The 16,735-nt window shown below is 46.2% G+C and overlaps 1 pseudogene; it reads left to right on the top strand.

Moving 5' to 3' along the window:
- Nucleotides 1-10,398, top strand: part of LOC117438309 (uncharacterized) — a 66,902-nt pseudogene extending 56,504 nt beyond the window's left edge.
- Nucleotides 10,399-16,735: the final 6,337 nt, after the last annotated feature.

Below are 16,735 nucleotides of genomic sequence, written 5' to 3'. Positions count from 1 at the left end.
ACACACTGCTTTCCTCTCAAAAGAGGTAAGAAGGTACTTATGCAGTGAACAAAACACATGTTTCCAGGCTAGATTTATGTGCTCAAAGAGGTACTATGTTTTCCTGGAGTGCTTTTGTTTGTTATGTATGTGCTGTGTAGGAAGGAAGTAGAGTGTCAGATATGGGATGGTAAATAGGTATTCTGTGAGTAGGTGATTCACTTCTTGGGGTATTTGGCATGACTTGCCCTCAGTTGTCTTCTTTCAGTTCTTCTCAGTGCAAAATTTCCAGCTGAGCTGTTTATTGCTGTATGTTTTTCCAGACAGGAAGATGTGAATTACTTGCTGTGATTTTTGTCACAGAAATGCTGATTTAAAGACTTCTAAGGAAGTACAAGACCTACAATATTATTACCAAAGAAGCATTGTCAACGTCAGTGCTAGGCACTCTAGAAACACTTCTAAATACAGAGGCAGTACGGCAGTGTGTGTATGGGGAAGATTTCTGCATCTGAATTCAGGGTTTTGAGAAATCAGTATGCGCTCTTGGAGGACAGCAAGAGCTGCTAAGAGCTGAGCACTCTGAAAAAAATTATTTGGATGTCAGTGGAGAGTTTTTTGGCTTCATCTGTCTTGCAAATATAACCCATTGTTTCTGGGAACTCTTAACTCATGAAACAACTTACTTTCTCATTTAGTATTTTTGATGGGTAACTATGATCTTTACCTGTGGCACTATTATATTCGTTACAATTATGAAGTTATTTGTGCTGTGCTTATTTTAAATTGAAACTATACAGACCAATTAAAATATTTCAGGTCATGAAGAAGAAAATGAGAGTAGTTGGTGGGAAAATCACTATATTCTAGCAAGCATTTCCTTCTGGTTTTTCAATTGTTCTTTTGCTGAGAATTTTTATGGAAGTAGGAAAAGATTTTTTCCCAAAATAAAATTAACTGGGGGGGAATCCCCAGGTCTAAATTTGAAAGAATTTAGTGTGCAGTGGCAGAGATGGAAACTATCTGACAACAAATTGATTCAGGTCTGTGATAGAATATTTGGAAAGTAAAATGATATTGTTTTAAAGCTCAAATTCACACACTCAAGCTGGCAAAACCTTTAGCAGGGATGCATTGTCATCAGAAGAAAACTGTGGTTAGTTTAGCCAAGGTTTTGTTTTGTGGAGGGATAGCATGAGCAGGGCATGCTTCCATGCATAGTTAAACATCTCAACACCTTTGCAAATCTGACCCTTGCTGTCGAGTCCACAGAATCAGTTTTTGCTGATGGATTCCAAGTGTGGGTTGCATAAGTTTCTCCTGAGGGACACTAGCAGACTTCATAGGCTGCCAGCTCCCAGAAATATGCCCTTGGATTGCATGCACATATTTGGATATTTTGTGCAAATGAATGATAAAATATTCGACTGTGCTGGCCCATCCTAGCTGTCTTGGCTTTCTCTGTGCTTTAAACCCCTGTGAGCTCAACGCTCATTTAAACAAGCAACATGAGAAGTAGGCGCTGTCCTGGAAGCCTTTATGAACAATCTTGGGTCAGAGACCCCTCTGGATGGGCAAAGATTAATTTTTCAAATGTCTTCTGTCTACCAGCCTCAATACTTGGAGGGGCTGGTGGATCTGTTGTACTAAACATTGATTGGTTGTGTTCACAGCCTTCCACAATGGATGCAGCAGCATTGTCTGTCTCCATCTTGAGCCACATGTTCCTACATCAGTTGGTGTGTGCAGATGGGTAGCTGTGTGAAGCAGAATTAAATAGCAGACCTATCACGCTCTCCAATCTCTGTCTGCCCTTCCCTCATGTGCCATACATTAGAACTGCATCGCTTCTGCTGCCAGGGTGCCTGGCTTGGCAGGGGTCAGCATTACTCGTTCTGTCAGAGGACAAACACATCTTTCATTTTGCCCAGCAAAATATTGAAAGTGGCCACGTTCACTGTTCTGGAATAACAGAGACTTAAAGAGAGCCCCAATGTTCCAGCAGAGCCATTGCAGAAGTCCATCTGCCACTATGTTGTTTTGGGACCAAACCAGGTGTCATAAGTGTGGATGTTCAGGGTTAAGAGTTGGATGATTTGTATTGGCACACAGCACTCAAGACTATTTTCTTTATGTTTCTGTCAGAAAGGGGTCACGTTTCACTTCTCAGCTCCTTTCCTATAGCCCAGTAATTGTGTGACAGAAGAATTCATCTACCTTGCTGTCCTCTTTCCCCAAGGCTTTCCCAGCCGTGGACGAGAGTAGGAAGGATTGTTAAATGATTAATTGCTTTTGGTGTAGTTATTTTTAACCTGAATCACTTAAGTTACCGAGTTTATAGTGCAGACCCACAAACACTTCTGTTGGCCAACCCCAGAGGGCTGAAGTATGGAACTGGCCTGGGAATTGGTGATCAAGGGGTAATAGGAGACTTCTTCAGCTGGTTTCACTGCCAATGCCAATCATTTAGCTAAATCCCAACACTCGGTACAAAATTTGCAAACATCAATAAATGGTTTGGCCTTGACTTTATAGGGGTGGGGGGAGCTTCCACCACTGGGTTTGCCCAGGTCCACATAACTGGGTCAAGCAGACTTGGAGTAGAACCCAAGTCCCTTGCATCCTGGCTTAGCATAAAGCAGTAGGTCAGGCTAGGAAGGAGTGACCAGACTGCATAGGACCAAGAAACGTGCAGCTTGTTTGAAAGAGAGGAGGAATATCTTTGGCCTCTTTCCACATGGAAATAAATCATTGTAATCCTCCACAACTCACAAGACAAAAGAAACTTTTTGCATGATCATAATTAACAACACATTGTACTACAGAGCTCTTTTGTTTGCTGTTTTGCAACAGATCAGAGCAAGCTTTTTCCTCTCCTCTGCCACCCACTGCCCTCTTTGCCCTTTTGGCTCTCTCTCCCTGCACCCCAGAAAAGGTAGTGAATTTGTTTGTTGATTTGAAACTCTGAAATCCCAAACTGAGTTTCTGTCTTTTCTTCACATAAAAAAGTGGGGGAAAATATGGAAGGATTTAGGATATTTGGCCCAGCTGAAAGATTCTCCTAGACCTCAGGGAAACAACCTGTAAGGTAAAACCTCTGTCTCTTTTGTGGCAGAAGGATGTCAGTTGATAGTGTCAGAACTTGTCTGATGTAGCTTTTTTTACAGAATGTTTTCTATTACAAAACAAATCCAAGTGCCAAATCATCTGCCTTTGTTGCTTTGGTACTGTAAAGGCAATTTCCTGTTATATCTGCCCAGGGCTGAATTTAAGGTATTGATAGGTTCACTTCATGGTGGTGTTTGATCAGAGCTTCAGCTTTTATAGAAAACAGCAGTTTGTAGCCCTTATGAAGACGATTCTGCTGTTGTAACTACATCTTCCTGAGTTTGCAGGGAGCCTGAAACAGTAGCTCCAAGAGTTCTAGTCAGATGCCAAAAACTACTGGTCATTCTAGTGAGAGGAGAGGCCATGTTGAAGCCTGGCTAGGCGAAGTCTTTTAGAGAGTATGCTGGCCCGTGGATTATCTAAATCCTTTCATTGGTTTGTTCTTGAAAGACTGGGAGTTCCAGAGATCATCCTCTCAGTGCCCTTTTCTTTGGTTCCCTTAATCTACAAAATGGTGAGGGTTTGGCCTTGGTAGCATCAGTCTTTCTAACTAAACACCCAGTCCATGCCTTGGGAACTGAGTTTAGTTTCAGGGTGAAAGGAACTGTACACATACTTGGTAAGAGGTTGAGGTCATGCTTTGGGCCCAGGAGTGATTAGCTGCATGAGAATAGTAAAATGCTTTTCCTGTTTGGTATAATTAGCATTGCACATATAAAATTAACATAGGACAAAAAATGTTCTTAATTGTTAGCCAGTGAAAACAAAGTAAGATGGCTTCAGCCATTGATTTGATGTTGTAACACCCAGGGAAGGGGAGTTTGCTGTCAAACACTGCAGTCTAAAGTCTTGTCTGAGAAAATCAAATTAGTCCAAGAATCCACAGAGCAATAATTCTTCAAAATCTGAAAATGGAATGTATCTTTCAGAGTACAGAGACTCCCAGAGCCCCAAAGGAAGTCCTCGCCGCTCTGTCTTGGCTGCCAGTTAAGTCCGGATTTGTTCAGAAATTGTTCTCAACCATAAAGCTTGCTTGTTTAAGGGGCCTGATCCCAAACACATTGACTCTGGGTCTGCAGTGTGGCAGAATGGAGATGGTCTCCCATACTGGTTAGTCCTATTGGGCTGTTTGATATTATATTGTCATGGGTTGAGCAGTAGCAGTCATTTTTTCTCCTTCTTGTAGCTGGTGCAGTGCTGTGTTTTGACTTCTGGGCTGGGAACAGTTGCTTGATAGCGAGCATGTTTTGAGGGTGTTTTTGTTCAAGGCCTTTTTCTGAGCACGTGCTCTGCCGGGGAGGAGGGGAGGCCGGGAGGAAGGAGAGACAGGACACCTGACCCAGGCTAGCCAATGAGGTATTCCATACCATAGCACGTGATGCCCAGGATGCAACTGAGAGAGAGAGCTGGAAGGGTGGAGCTCTGGAGGGAAATGGAGGAAGGAGCAAGTGGTGCTCGGCCGGGCAGGGTGGAGTGAGTTGTGGGTCGGTTGCTGGTGGGGTGTTGTATTCTTTTCGCTTGTTGTTTGCTGTATCATTATTATTTGTAGTAGTAATGGCAGTAGTGATTTGTGTTATGCCTTAGCAATCAAACCATTCTTGTCTCAACCCGTGGGGGCTACATTCTTTGTATTCTCCTTCCTAACTCTCTGGGAGTTGGGGGAGCAAGGGGGGAGGGGGAGTGAGTGAGAGTACTGTGAGGATTTGGTTTAAACCACGACATTTTTGGCGCCCAACATGGGGCCCGAGGGTTTGAGATAAGAACAGATCTGAGCGGATTTCTGGTCTCTTGTCACAATGCTGATTTATTGGCTCTTAGAGTTTATTCTCCGGATCTCACAGTTTCAGGATTTTGCCAGGTACTTTAAGTATGGATTAGCTGCATTCGTGTTTATCAATCATGGCGCTTGGGCTAAAGTTTTTGTTTCACTGTACTTTATGTCAGAGGCTTGTAATATGGTGGGGCTCCGGCAGCAGGGGGGGATGGACGTGGCCGTGGACTTGGACTTGTACCAGGCTGTCCCGCTGCTCTTCGCCGTCCTTGCCCTTGTCCTCGTCGTCGTCTGCGTGGAGCTGCGTGAAGCCGGGAAGGAGGGGCCCCGGGAGCTGCCGGCAGCTGAGGCTGCCAGGGAGAGTGGCACGGGGAGCCAAACGGCTGTGGCAGAGCAGCGGGAACAGGCGGGGAAGGAGCGGAGCAGGGCGGTAGCTGAGCAGCGGGACCAGGCAGCGGGGGAGGTGAGTCCCGCGGCCGTTCCCAACCCCCTGACGGCCGAGAGTGTCCCCCGGAAGTGCCCGCCGAGCCCCGGCAGGATGCAGGAGACCACGCAGCACTTCCCAGCAAGGCAGTGGAGGAACCGAGTCCTGCCGCCGTTCCAAACCCCGCAGCGGCTGAGAGTATTCCCCGGAAGTCATCCGCCGAGCCCCAGCAGGATGCAGGAGACCAGGCAGCATTTCCCAGCAAGGCAGAGGAGGAAGATCCAGACTCAGGAGAAGAGAAGCTGGTGGTGGGAGAACTGGCAAGCAGGGCAGCTACATCAACCCCGATCCCAAAAGTTAAGTAGAGTCAGGTTTGGGTCTTGTCTACGGTTAGACAAGTACATAGGAGTACCAGGAGACTGTCCCCAAGGCTGGATAGTCATGAGTGGCAGGGCATGTGGGACAGTATGGCCAAGGATCTGGTCTACTGGGCCCCTCCAGTGCTTTGGAAGCATTGGAAGTGGAAGGCAGCTGTATGGAGTCCCCAGCAGCAAGCTGTAGAACTGCTGAAGGGGATGGTGAATGATTTTGAGCCTGGTGGGCCCAGATACTTCAGGCCATCAGTCCAGAGATGCAACATAGAGATTGACTCATGATCGAGGGGTGGACTTAAGAGTGATGGTGTATTGAAAATGTGGGATCTGGGCATGACGTGAATGGTATGGAATAAGGGGTGGATAATGTCATGGGTTGAGCAGTAGCAGTCATTTTTTCTCCTTCTTGTAGCTGGTGCAGTGCTGTGTTTTGACTTCTGGGCTGGGAACAGTTGCTTGATAGCGAGCATGTTTTGAGGGTGTTTTTGTTCAAGGCCTTTTTCTGAGCACGTGCTCTGCCGGGGAGGAGGGGAGGCCGGGAGGAAGGAGAGACAGGACACCTGACCCAGGCTAGCCAATGAGGTATTCCATACCATAGCACGTGATGCCCAGGATGCAACTGAGAGAGAGAGCTGGAAGGGTGGAGCTCTGGAGGGAAATGGAGGAAGGAGCAAGTGGTGCTCGGCCGGGCAGGGTGGAGTGAGTTGTGGGTCGGTTGCTGGTGGGGTGTTGTATTCTTTTCGCTTGTTGTTTGCTGTATCATTATTATTTGTAGTAGTAATGGCAGTAGTGATTTGTGTTATGCCTTAGCAATCAAACCATTCTTGTCTCAACCCGTGGGGGCTACATTCTTTGTATTCTCCTTCCTAACTCTCTGGGAGTTGGGGGAGCAAGGGGGGAGGGGGGAGTGAGTGAGAGTACTGTGAGGATTTGGTTTAAACCACGACATTTTTGGCGCCCAACATGGGGCCCGAGGGTTTGAGATAAGAACAGATCTGAGCGGATTTCTGGTCTCTTGTCACAATGCTGATTTATTGGCTCTTAGAGTTTATTCTCCGGATCTCACAGTTTCAGGATTTTGCCAGGTACTTTAAGTATGGATTAGCTGCATTCGTGTTTATCAATCATGGCGCTTGGGCTAAAGTTTTTGTTTCACTGTACTTTATGTCAGAGGCTTGTAATATGGTGGGGCTCCGGCAGCAGGGGGGGATGGACGTGGCCGTGGACTTGGACTTGTACCAGGCTGTCCCGCTGCTCTTCGCCGTCCTTGCCCTTGTCCTCGTCGTCGTCTGCGTGGAGCTGCGTGAAGCCGGGAAGGAGGGGCCCCGGGAGCTGCCGGCAGCTGAGGCTGCCAGGGAGAGTGGCACGGGGAGCCAAACGGCTGTGGCAGAGCAGCGGGAACAGGCGGGGAAGGAGCGGAGCAGGGCGGTAGCTGAGCAGCGGGACCAGGCAGCGGGGGAGGTGAGTCCCGCGGCCGTTCCCAACCCCCTGACGGCCGAGAGTGTCCCCCGGAAGTGCCCGCCGAGCCCCGGCAGGATGCAGGAGACCACGCAGCACTTCCCAGCAAGGCAGTGGAGGAACCGAGTCCTGCCGCCGTTCCAAAACCCCGCAGCGGCTGAGAGTATTCCCCGGAAGTCATCCGCCGAGCCCCAGCAGGATGCAGGAGACCAGGCAGCATTTCCCAGCAAGGCAGAGGAGGAAGATCCAGACTCAGGAGAAGAGAAGCTGGTGGTGGGAGAACTGGCAAGCAGGGCAGCTACATCAACCCCGATCCCAAAAGTTAAGTAGAGTCAGGTTTGGGTCTTGTCTACGGTTAGACAAGTACATAGGAGTACCAGGAGACTGTCCCCAAGGCTGGATAGTCATGAGTGGCAGGGCATGTGGGACAGTATGGCCAAGGATCTGGTCTACTGGGCCCCTCCAGTGCTTTGGAAGCATTGGAAGTGGAAGGCAGCTGTATGGAGTCCCCAGCAGCAAGCTGTAGAACTGCTGAAGGGGATGGTGAATGATTTTGAGCCTGGTGGGCCCAGATACTTCAGGCCATCAGTCCAGAGATGCAACATAGAGATTGACTCATGATCGAGGGGTGGACTTAAGAGTGATGGTGTATTGAAAATGTGGGATCTGGGCATGACGTGAATGGTATGGAATAAGGGGTGGATAATGTCATGGGTTGAGCAGTAGCAGTCATTTTTTCTCCTTCTTGTAGCTGGTGCAGTGCTGTGTTTTGACTTCTGGGCTGGGAACAGTTGCTTGATAGCGAGCATGTTTTGAGGGTGTTTTTGTTCAAGGCCTTTTTCTGAGCACGTGCTCTGCCGGGGAGGAGGGGAGGCCGGGAGGAAGGAGAGACAGGACACCTGACCCAGGCTAGCCAATGAGGTATTCCATACCATAGCACGTGATGCCCAGGATGCAACTGAGAGAGAGAGCTGGAAGGGTGGAGCTCTGGAGGGAAATGGAGGAAGGAGCTCGCAGTGCTCGGCCGGGCAGGGTGGAGTGAGTTATGGGTCGGTTGCTGGTGGGGTGTTGTATTCTTTTCGCTTGTTGTTTGCTGTATCATTATTATTTGTAGTAGTAATGGCAGTAGTGATTTGTGTTATGCCTTAGCAATTAAACCGTTCTTATCTTAACCCGTGGGGGCTACATTCTTTGGATTCTCCTTCCTAACTCTCCGGGATTTGGGGGAGCAAGGGGGGGGAGTGAGTGAGAGTACTGTGAGGATTTGGTTTAAATCACGACATATATTAACAAGATAGAAATAGGACGGGCTTTATGTAAATTATATTTTTTTTTTTGTTTCAGCCTGAAATAAAACTTCCTTGTTTGCTCCTCAGAAGAGGAGCCCTGGGAATGTTTAACAGACTTCTGTTGACTGGCTTTCCTGTTACCTTGACCTAATGTTGTCTCAACCCTGTCTTAGATTTTAGTCAAGTCACTTCAGAGCTGGGCTACTTTCCCTGGAGATCTGTGAATTTTAGACTTGATGTGGTGCAGCCAGATTCATACTCACTGTGACTGTAATTGTAGAACCAGGAATTGAGGGGCTCTGAGATATGAGGGAAATCTGAGCTGGGAGATCTGTAGGCATATTCTAGACAGGATATGCTGGTGCTAGTCCAATGCAGCCTGTTGTGAAATATAGAAGCTCATAAGCTTGGGTGCAGTACCCTGCTAGAGTGGCTTGCTCATGCTGTGTGGGCTACTAGCTTGGGTCTCTGCTAGCTCAGGTGTTGCTTCCCTAGGGTTTTTCTCCCTAAATTTAAGAATTGGATCTTGTGTTGATGGATGTTCTGCTTGTCCAGCAGCCAAGTACAAATTATTCCTCCTTCTAACTGCAGTTTGCAAGCCAAGAGTTAGACCATATTAGCTAGGGAACCACTGCGTTTCCTGTCTGTCACTGAGTGCAGCCTGGGGCATCTCATGCCTGAGATGGATAGGGTTCAGCTGTTGAAAGGAAGAGCCCTTCCAGAAAAGCTGCTTGTGAACTGGGGGTGGATGGAAGGGGTAGAGGGTTCAGAGTTTTGAAGTATAGTGTCTGGGTGTCCTTCTGTTCCATGACCCAACCCTGGAGATTGGTGTGGGTTCTGATGGGTAGCTGTGGGTGGTGCATGAGGTCAGATGACAAGAGGGAGAGAGAGGCTATTATGTGCTGATGTGCTACAACCAGAGAATGTGCTTCCAGCTGAGCCCACATTCAGAGGAGCTCTGCTACAAGGTATGCTCCCCAGCTGCAAACTTGACACCATCATCCCTCTCCATTGTATCACCCAGCCTATGGGATATCCTGTTTTGGAGGAAAAGAGCACAAGGAGATTTGCAGAATGAAAGTGCCTGATGGTCTGATGAATTGTAGGCATGTAAGGTTCTGCCGGAGCAGGAACACAGGCCCTTGGTCAAAGCAAATATTAAGGTATAATGATGAGAATACAAATCTGAAAGCACTCTGATAAATAAATGTCAAAATCTAATAGTTCTGAGTTTGGTTTTGGTTTTCCTGATGGATCTACATTGTGCTGCTTGCTTAAAGAGTAACTAATGTTTATTTTTGTTCTGCAGTGTTTATTTAGGGAGCAACTTCAGAATCAGGCCATCAGTTAGTAACTTTGAATACTCTGACACTCTGAATGGTAGCAATATAATAAGGTTCCTCTCTTTTTATGGTGCAAATGGGTCCTCATGGTCATCGTCTCTTTCTGGAAGGCAAGATATCTCATAATTGTATCTGTCTTCCTCCTTTTTAGGTCAGCTCTGAGATGCTGGGAAAAATCCCCATCCTAAAGAGTCTTCGCTACAGAGAGAAGCAGACTGGCGACCCTCCAAGATGAACATTCAGACTTGGCAAATACCAACACACCAGCAGCATTAAATGAGAGGGCAATGGTTGAAAATACAAGACTGCAGGCTGCTATGGGCTCAGCACACTGTGTCAAAAGTGATTATTTAAGTCTCAGATTTAGAGGGATCTGGCATGATTGCTACTGTGTACCTGGGGAACATATCTCCCAGCATAAGAGTGAGCAGGTTGAAATGTGCTTTAAGGGAATTCCATGCAACTCCTTTATGACTGAATTGGCAAGGAGCACAGCATAGGGCTCTTCTCAATTACAAGGATAAAGCAACTGCAGAGTGCTGTATCCTCTTTGAAAGGCTTGAGCCTCAGGGGTTATCCTTAGTGAATTGAGCTGGCCAAGAATCAGAAAAACAAAGGGCAAGTAGAAATCAATAGTAAGAAATTAATATGAATAGAGGGGGAAAAATAGGCGTTTTCATTGTTTTGTGAGAAGCCAACCTAAGTTTTCAAGGATATTAGTATATCCTCTGCTTTCTGCAGGCTAAACAACAAAGTGCAGACAGCTTTTCAAACAAATGAGGCATACATCTCACAACTGACTTGCCTGCCTCATTTCTGCAGTTGTACATGCAAAATGTATTTGTCAAGACAGATGACAGAGGGGACATTTCTTTGAACAGTTATCCACAAAGTACCTGCACTCTGTGTATTTGGGGTTTTTTTTTGAGGGGGAGTTGATTTGCTCTTTGGTTTGTACATTTTTTAGGCCTGGATCAAAAACTTGCTCCTTGGTAGCTGTGTTCAGCCATGTGAGCGAGGTGGTTATGTTCTATCAGCTAAAGGTTGTACCTGTAAATTTGTACTTGTGAGCTTGAAAGCCAGCTGCAGAAAATCTGTTCTAAGGCTTACAATTCTGCTTTTTAATAGCTTTTGTCTGTTGGGAGCTTCCAGTATATTTTTAATAGAAATGGCTGGGGGGAAAGAGTGCCCTTTTTGTGCTCTTGAAGAATGGCTATGGAAACACTGGCTCAGCCACCGAGTTCCAACAATAGCTATTGCAATCAGGTGAAAGAGATGGTACCTCCTTTCTCAGCTTTGTTTTGTTAATTCAGCCCTTTATAAACTTTGTATTTCATATTTCAGTCTGGCAGAGGAAAGTGAAGACCAGTTTTCTCCTCTGCTTTCCCCCAAAACATTTCAGGTGCCTCTTTTTCATGGATGCAGATAATTATTAATTAGCTGCTTTTTCTGATTGTCTCTTACAATCTAGTGTGATTCTATTGTCTCTGTGAAATTACATGAATATTAATCATTGTAGTAGAAATTGAAAACAGATGGACCACAGTCAAAACCTGTGGGTGCCTCGTTTGGTATTGAGTTGTTTGAAAAGTTGCTGGAGATGGTAGCAAAGCCTGTTCCTGCTGTGCCTATGTCACCACCAGCGTGGTTTTCTTGCACCCACAACAGCAGACAGCAGTACTGGCAACTTTTCCTTGTAAAAGGGCTGTCCAGTACCAGCTTGAACAGTAAGATTTGTATGCACATGAACATTCACTTATTGTGTAAGAGAGCATGGTGATTTATTTGGCATGGCTTTTATTACTACTTATTTTTTTTTCTCCTTTGGTTTCCTATTCCTGAAAAATAAAAGTTGAATTTTGGCCGAACCATCCTTTATAAACAGAAGCACTTTTGCCATTGATGCTGGGCACATAGTCAAAGTAAGCATCTAAAGGGATATTATTTTTAAGTATGAGTTGGAAACTTTTTTTAACCAGAAGGTACTGTTAAGTGTATTTTAAGCACGTTATTATGCCTCAAGGGGCAGACATTTCATACAGTATTAAATAAAAAGTTCTCATCATTATTATGTACTCTGTACACGGGGCCTCAAGGAAATTGTTGTTTCAACTTCTTGTCAACAAAGGAAAGGTTTCTGAAAATAAATAATGCCACGCTCTAAAATGCTCTCTTTTTCTGTAGCTCAAAATTATTTTCAGTATCACATAGTCTGAATTAAAACATAAGTAAGTGCTGTGGAGTCCTCTGCATTTTGTTTCAATAGTTGTGCACTTCAAGGGTAAGAGTCAGTGGTTATGTTACTACTTATACATACTCATTATATCATGAGCTTAGAAAGCAAAGGAAAGAAAATGAAAAAAAATTTACATGTCACTGCCTTCCCCTTCTAAATGATGGCAAATTAAGTAAAGTGACATCTGATGTTCTCTTTGACTCTTGCAATACTGCTTGCTTGGGTAAAGACACCCAGATAACCTTCACAGTTAAAAAATAGTTATTTGCCAAAGAAAACTTTCAGCATCACAAACTTCCCCTGTTGCATTACAGATGGAACCAGCCTTTTCTGGTCAAATTTGAGGGAATTTCATCCTCTACCTTATTTAATTTATTAACAGTTGAAGTTTCAATACAGATATGTTTACATGCTACGTAAATGAATTATGTTGGCTTGCTCTGCTCTCAAGGTTGTGCAGAGTTGGGGCCAGGCCTGTCTAGACGGTTTTCTGTTTGGAGCTGTAGTTCTGTGTGTAACTCACAGGATGAGCTGTGCAAGGTCTGTATAGAGTTGGGCAAATTTCTACAGTGTTTTTCTACCTATCACTTATTTCTGTCATGTACTGCAATAGTGAAACATGGCCCTACTTTCCCAACAGGTAAGTAATGGTCCAAACCACACTACTAAGAAGATATTAGGCACCCTCCGGAAGCTATCAGGAGAACTGGCTACAAAGGATTTGGAGCAGGCTGAGGTTCTCAATGACATTTTGCCTCAGCCTTCACTGGCAAAGGCTCTGACCGCACCACCCAAGTCTTGGAAGGCGGATGCAGGGATTGTGGGAATGAAGACCTTGGGCCCACTGTACGAGAGGACCTGGTTCGAGACCATCTTAAAAACCTGAATGTACACAAGTCCATGGGCCCTGATGAATTCCATCCAAGGGTCCTGAAGGAGCTGGCAAATGAAGTTGCAAAGCCACTGGCCATCATATTTGAAAAATCATGGCAGTCAGGTGAAGTTCCTGATGACTGGAAAAAGAGAAATATAAACCCCCATTTTCAAGAAGGGGAAAATGGATGAACCCTGGAAATTACAGACCAGTCAGTCTCACCTCTGTGCCTGGCAAAATCTGAGAGCAGATTTTCCTGGAAGGCATGCTAGGGCACATGAAAAACATCAAGGTGCTTGGTGACAGCCAGCATGGCTTCCTTAAGGGGAAATCCTGCCTGACCAATTTGGTGGCCTCTATGATGGGGCTACAGAACTGATGGACAGGGTAGAGCAGTTGACGTCATCTACCTGGACTTGTGCAAAGCATTCGACACTGTCCCACACAACATCCTTGTCTCTAAATTGGAGAGACATCAATTTGATAGATGGACCACTTGGTGGATAAGAAAGTGGCTGGATGGCTGCACACAAAGAGTTGTGGTCAACGGTTCAATGTCCAGTTGGAAACCAGTAACGAGTGGTGTCCCTCAGGGATCGGTGTTGGGACCGGTCTTGTTCAACATCTTTGTCAGTGACATGGACAGTGGGATTGAGTGTGCCCTCAGCAAGTTTGTCGATGACACAAAGCTGCATTTTGGTTGATATGCTGGAGGGAAGGAATGCCATCCAGAGGGACCTTGACACACTTGTGAGGTGGGCTGATGCCAACCTCATGAAGTTTAACCATGCCAAGTGCAAGGTCTTACACCTGGGTTGGAGCAATCCCAGGCACAGCTACAGGTTGGGCAGAGAAGAGATTCAGAGCAGCCCTGCAGAGAAGGACTTGGGGGTGTTAGTCAATGAGAAACTGAACATGAGCTGGCAGTGTGCGCTTGCAGCCCAGACAGCCAACTGTATTCTGGGCTGCATCAAAAGAAGCGTGACCAGCAGGTCAAAGGAGGTGATTCTGTCCCTCTACTCAGCTCTCATCAGACCTCACTTGGAGTACTGTGTGCAGTTCCAGTGTCTTCAACATAAAAAGGACATGGAACTGTTGGAACAAGTCCAGAGGAGGGCCATGAGGATGATCAGTGGCCAGGAGCACCTCCCGTATGAAGACAGGCTGAGAAAGTGGGGGCTGTTGAGCCTGGAGAAGAGAAGGCTGCGTGGAGACCTCATAGCAGCCTTCCAGTATTTGAAGGGGGCCTATAGAGATGCTGGAAATAGAATCATAGAATCATAGAATAGTTAGGATTGGAAAGGACCTCAAGATCATCTAGTTCCAACCCTCCTGCCATGGGCAGGGACACCTCACACTAAACCATATCACCCAAGGCTTCATCCAACATGGTCTTGAACACTGCCAGGGATGGAGCATTCACTACCTCCCTGGGCAACCCATTCCAGTACCTCACCACCCTAACAGTAAAGAATTTCTTCCTTATATCCAGTCTAAACCTCTGCTGTTTAAGTTTCAACCCGTTACCCCTTGTCCTATCACTACAGTCCCTAATGAATAGTCCCTCCCCAGCATCCCTGTAGGCCCCCTTCAGATACTGGAAGGCTGCTATGAGGTCTCCACGCAGCCTTCTCTTCTCCAGGCTGAACAGCCCCCACTTTCTCAGCCTGTCTTCATATGGGAGGTGCTCCAGTCCCCTGATCATCCTCGTGGCCCTCCTCTGGACTTGTTCTAACAGTACCATGTCCTTTTTATGTTGAGGACACCAGAACTGCACACAATACTCCAAGTGAGGTCTCACGAGAGCAGAGTAGAGGGGCAGGATTACCTCCTTTGACCTGCTGGTCATGCTCCTTTTGATGCAGCCCAGGATACAGTTGGCTTTCTGGGCTGTGAGTGCACACTGCTGGCTCATGTTCATTTTCTCATTGACTAACACCCCCAAGTCCTTCTCCGCAGGACTACCATGAATTTCCTTTTTGCCCAACCTGTAGCTTTGCCTGGGATTGCTCCGACCCAGGTGTAGGACCTTGCACTTGGCATGGTTAAACTTCATGAAGTTGGCATCAGCCCACCTCACAAGTGTGTCAATGTCCCTCTGAATGGCATTCATTCATTCATTCATTCTCAGTTTAGAGACAAGGATGTTGTGTGGGACAGTTTCGAACGCTTTGCACAAGTCCAGGTAGATGACGTCAACTGCTCTACCCTGTCCATCAGTTCTGTAGCCCCATCATAGAAGGCCACCAAATTGGTCAGGCAGGATTTCCCCTTAAGGAAGCCATGCTGGCTGTCACCAAGCACCTTGTTGTTTTTCATGTGCTCTAGCATGCTTTCCAGGAAAATCTGCTCCCAGATTTTGCCAGGCACAGAGGTGAGACTGACTGGTCTGTAGTTCCCTGGTCCTCCATTTTCCCCTTCTTGCAAATGGGGGATATATTTCCCTTTTTCCAGTCATCAGGAACTTCACCTGACTGCCATGATTTTTCAAATATGGGGGCCGGTGGCTTAGCAGCGTCATTTGCCAGCTCCTTCAGGACCCTCGGATGAATTTCATCACATCCCATGGACTTGTGCACATTCAGGTTCTTAAAATGATCTTGAACCTGATCCTCCCCTACAGTGGATCTAATGATGCTATGATAGTTGTATTTCCAACTTATGTAGACTGAATAGAGAGCAGGCCTGAGGAGAAAGACTTGAGAGTGTTGGTCAGTGAGAAACGCAACAAGACCTGGCAGTTTGTCTTTGCAGCTCAGAAAGCATCCATGTCCTGGGCTGCATTCCCAGCAGCATGACCAGCAGGTCCATGGAGGATATTTTCCACCTGTATTGTGCTCTCGTGAGACAAACAACCCACCACCCCCACCCCCGCAGTCCTGCATCCAACTCAGCACAAGAGTGATGTATAGCTGTTGGAGCAAGTCCAGAAGAAGCCACAAAGATGCTGCGAGGGCTGGAGCACCTATGCTCCAGAGACAGGCTGAGAGAGTTGGGCTTGTTCAGCAGGAGTTTGAGCCTGGGCACTCTGAAATCAACATGATTTCTATCTTGGACACTGAGGGAAGCAGTGACAAGGATAGAGCCTTTACTGCTGCTTGGGGAGTTTCTCATCTTTAGCTAAAGGACATTTAAATGCAAGATGCTAAATTGCTCTTTAATTAAGCAATGCAAGACTGCCCAAGGCACACTGCTACATGGACTCCTAGTGTCTTTAGCTGTATGATGTGGATTTCTTCCTGTGGGCTGACCAAGCTTCTACTTGAAGAAGCAGCTGATGTTGAAGAAAAAGTGAATGGGAATCTGCCTCTCTTAGAGGTTGGTTCAGGCTCCCTGAATGCTCAGGAAGACATCAGTTATGCTTGAGTCACTTCTGACTTTTCTCTAAATCCACAAAACTCTGAAGTGCAATACTTGGACTCTCATCTTATAATGAAACATGAGAAACTGAGGCCTGCTTATGTTTTACTTTGTCCCAGACCAAGATATTTTAATGAAAATGAAACTATGAAGTCTATAGCCTAAAGAATTTACAGTCAGAATTAACAGGTTTTAAAGATTAGAACCTTTACTCAAATAGTAATTCTTCATTTAGTACCTGTTGTAGCTGTGGCCTTGCTGCTAGCAGGTAGGTTGACCTTGTTTATGTCTACATAGACAGTTTGTGCCTCATCTCAGGTGGATACCAACCCCTTATATCCCTTCTTCCTTGTTGTGACTTAAGTCTAGGTTTTCAGAGGCTTCTGTGCTTCAAGCCACCTTTCTTTAATGGCCTTTCTGTGACTACTCATGCCTGGACCGATGGGGAGAAGGTGTCCTTCAGCACTTAACCCCCAGTCTCTGAGTGCAGTGAGATATCCTTCCATCTTAAGACTCTCA

Source organism: Melopsittacus undulatus (assembly GCF_012275295.1).
Source record: "Melopsittacus undulatus isolate bMelUnd1 chromosome W unlocalized genomic scaffold, bMelUnd1.mat.Z SUPER_W_unloc_8, whole genome shotgun sequence".
NCBI classification, from domain to species: Eukaryota; Metazoa; Chordata; class Aves; order Psittaciformes; family Psittaculidae; genus Melopsittacus; species Melopsittacus undulatus.
Note: the sequence above shows the minus strand (reverse complement) of the source record. Positions and strands in the feature narration are given on the sequence as shown.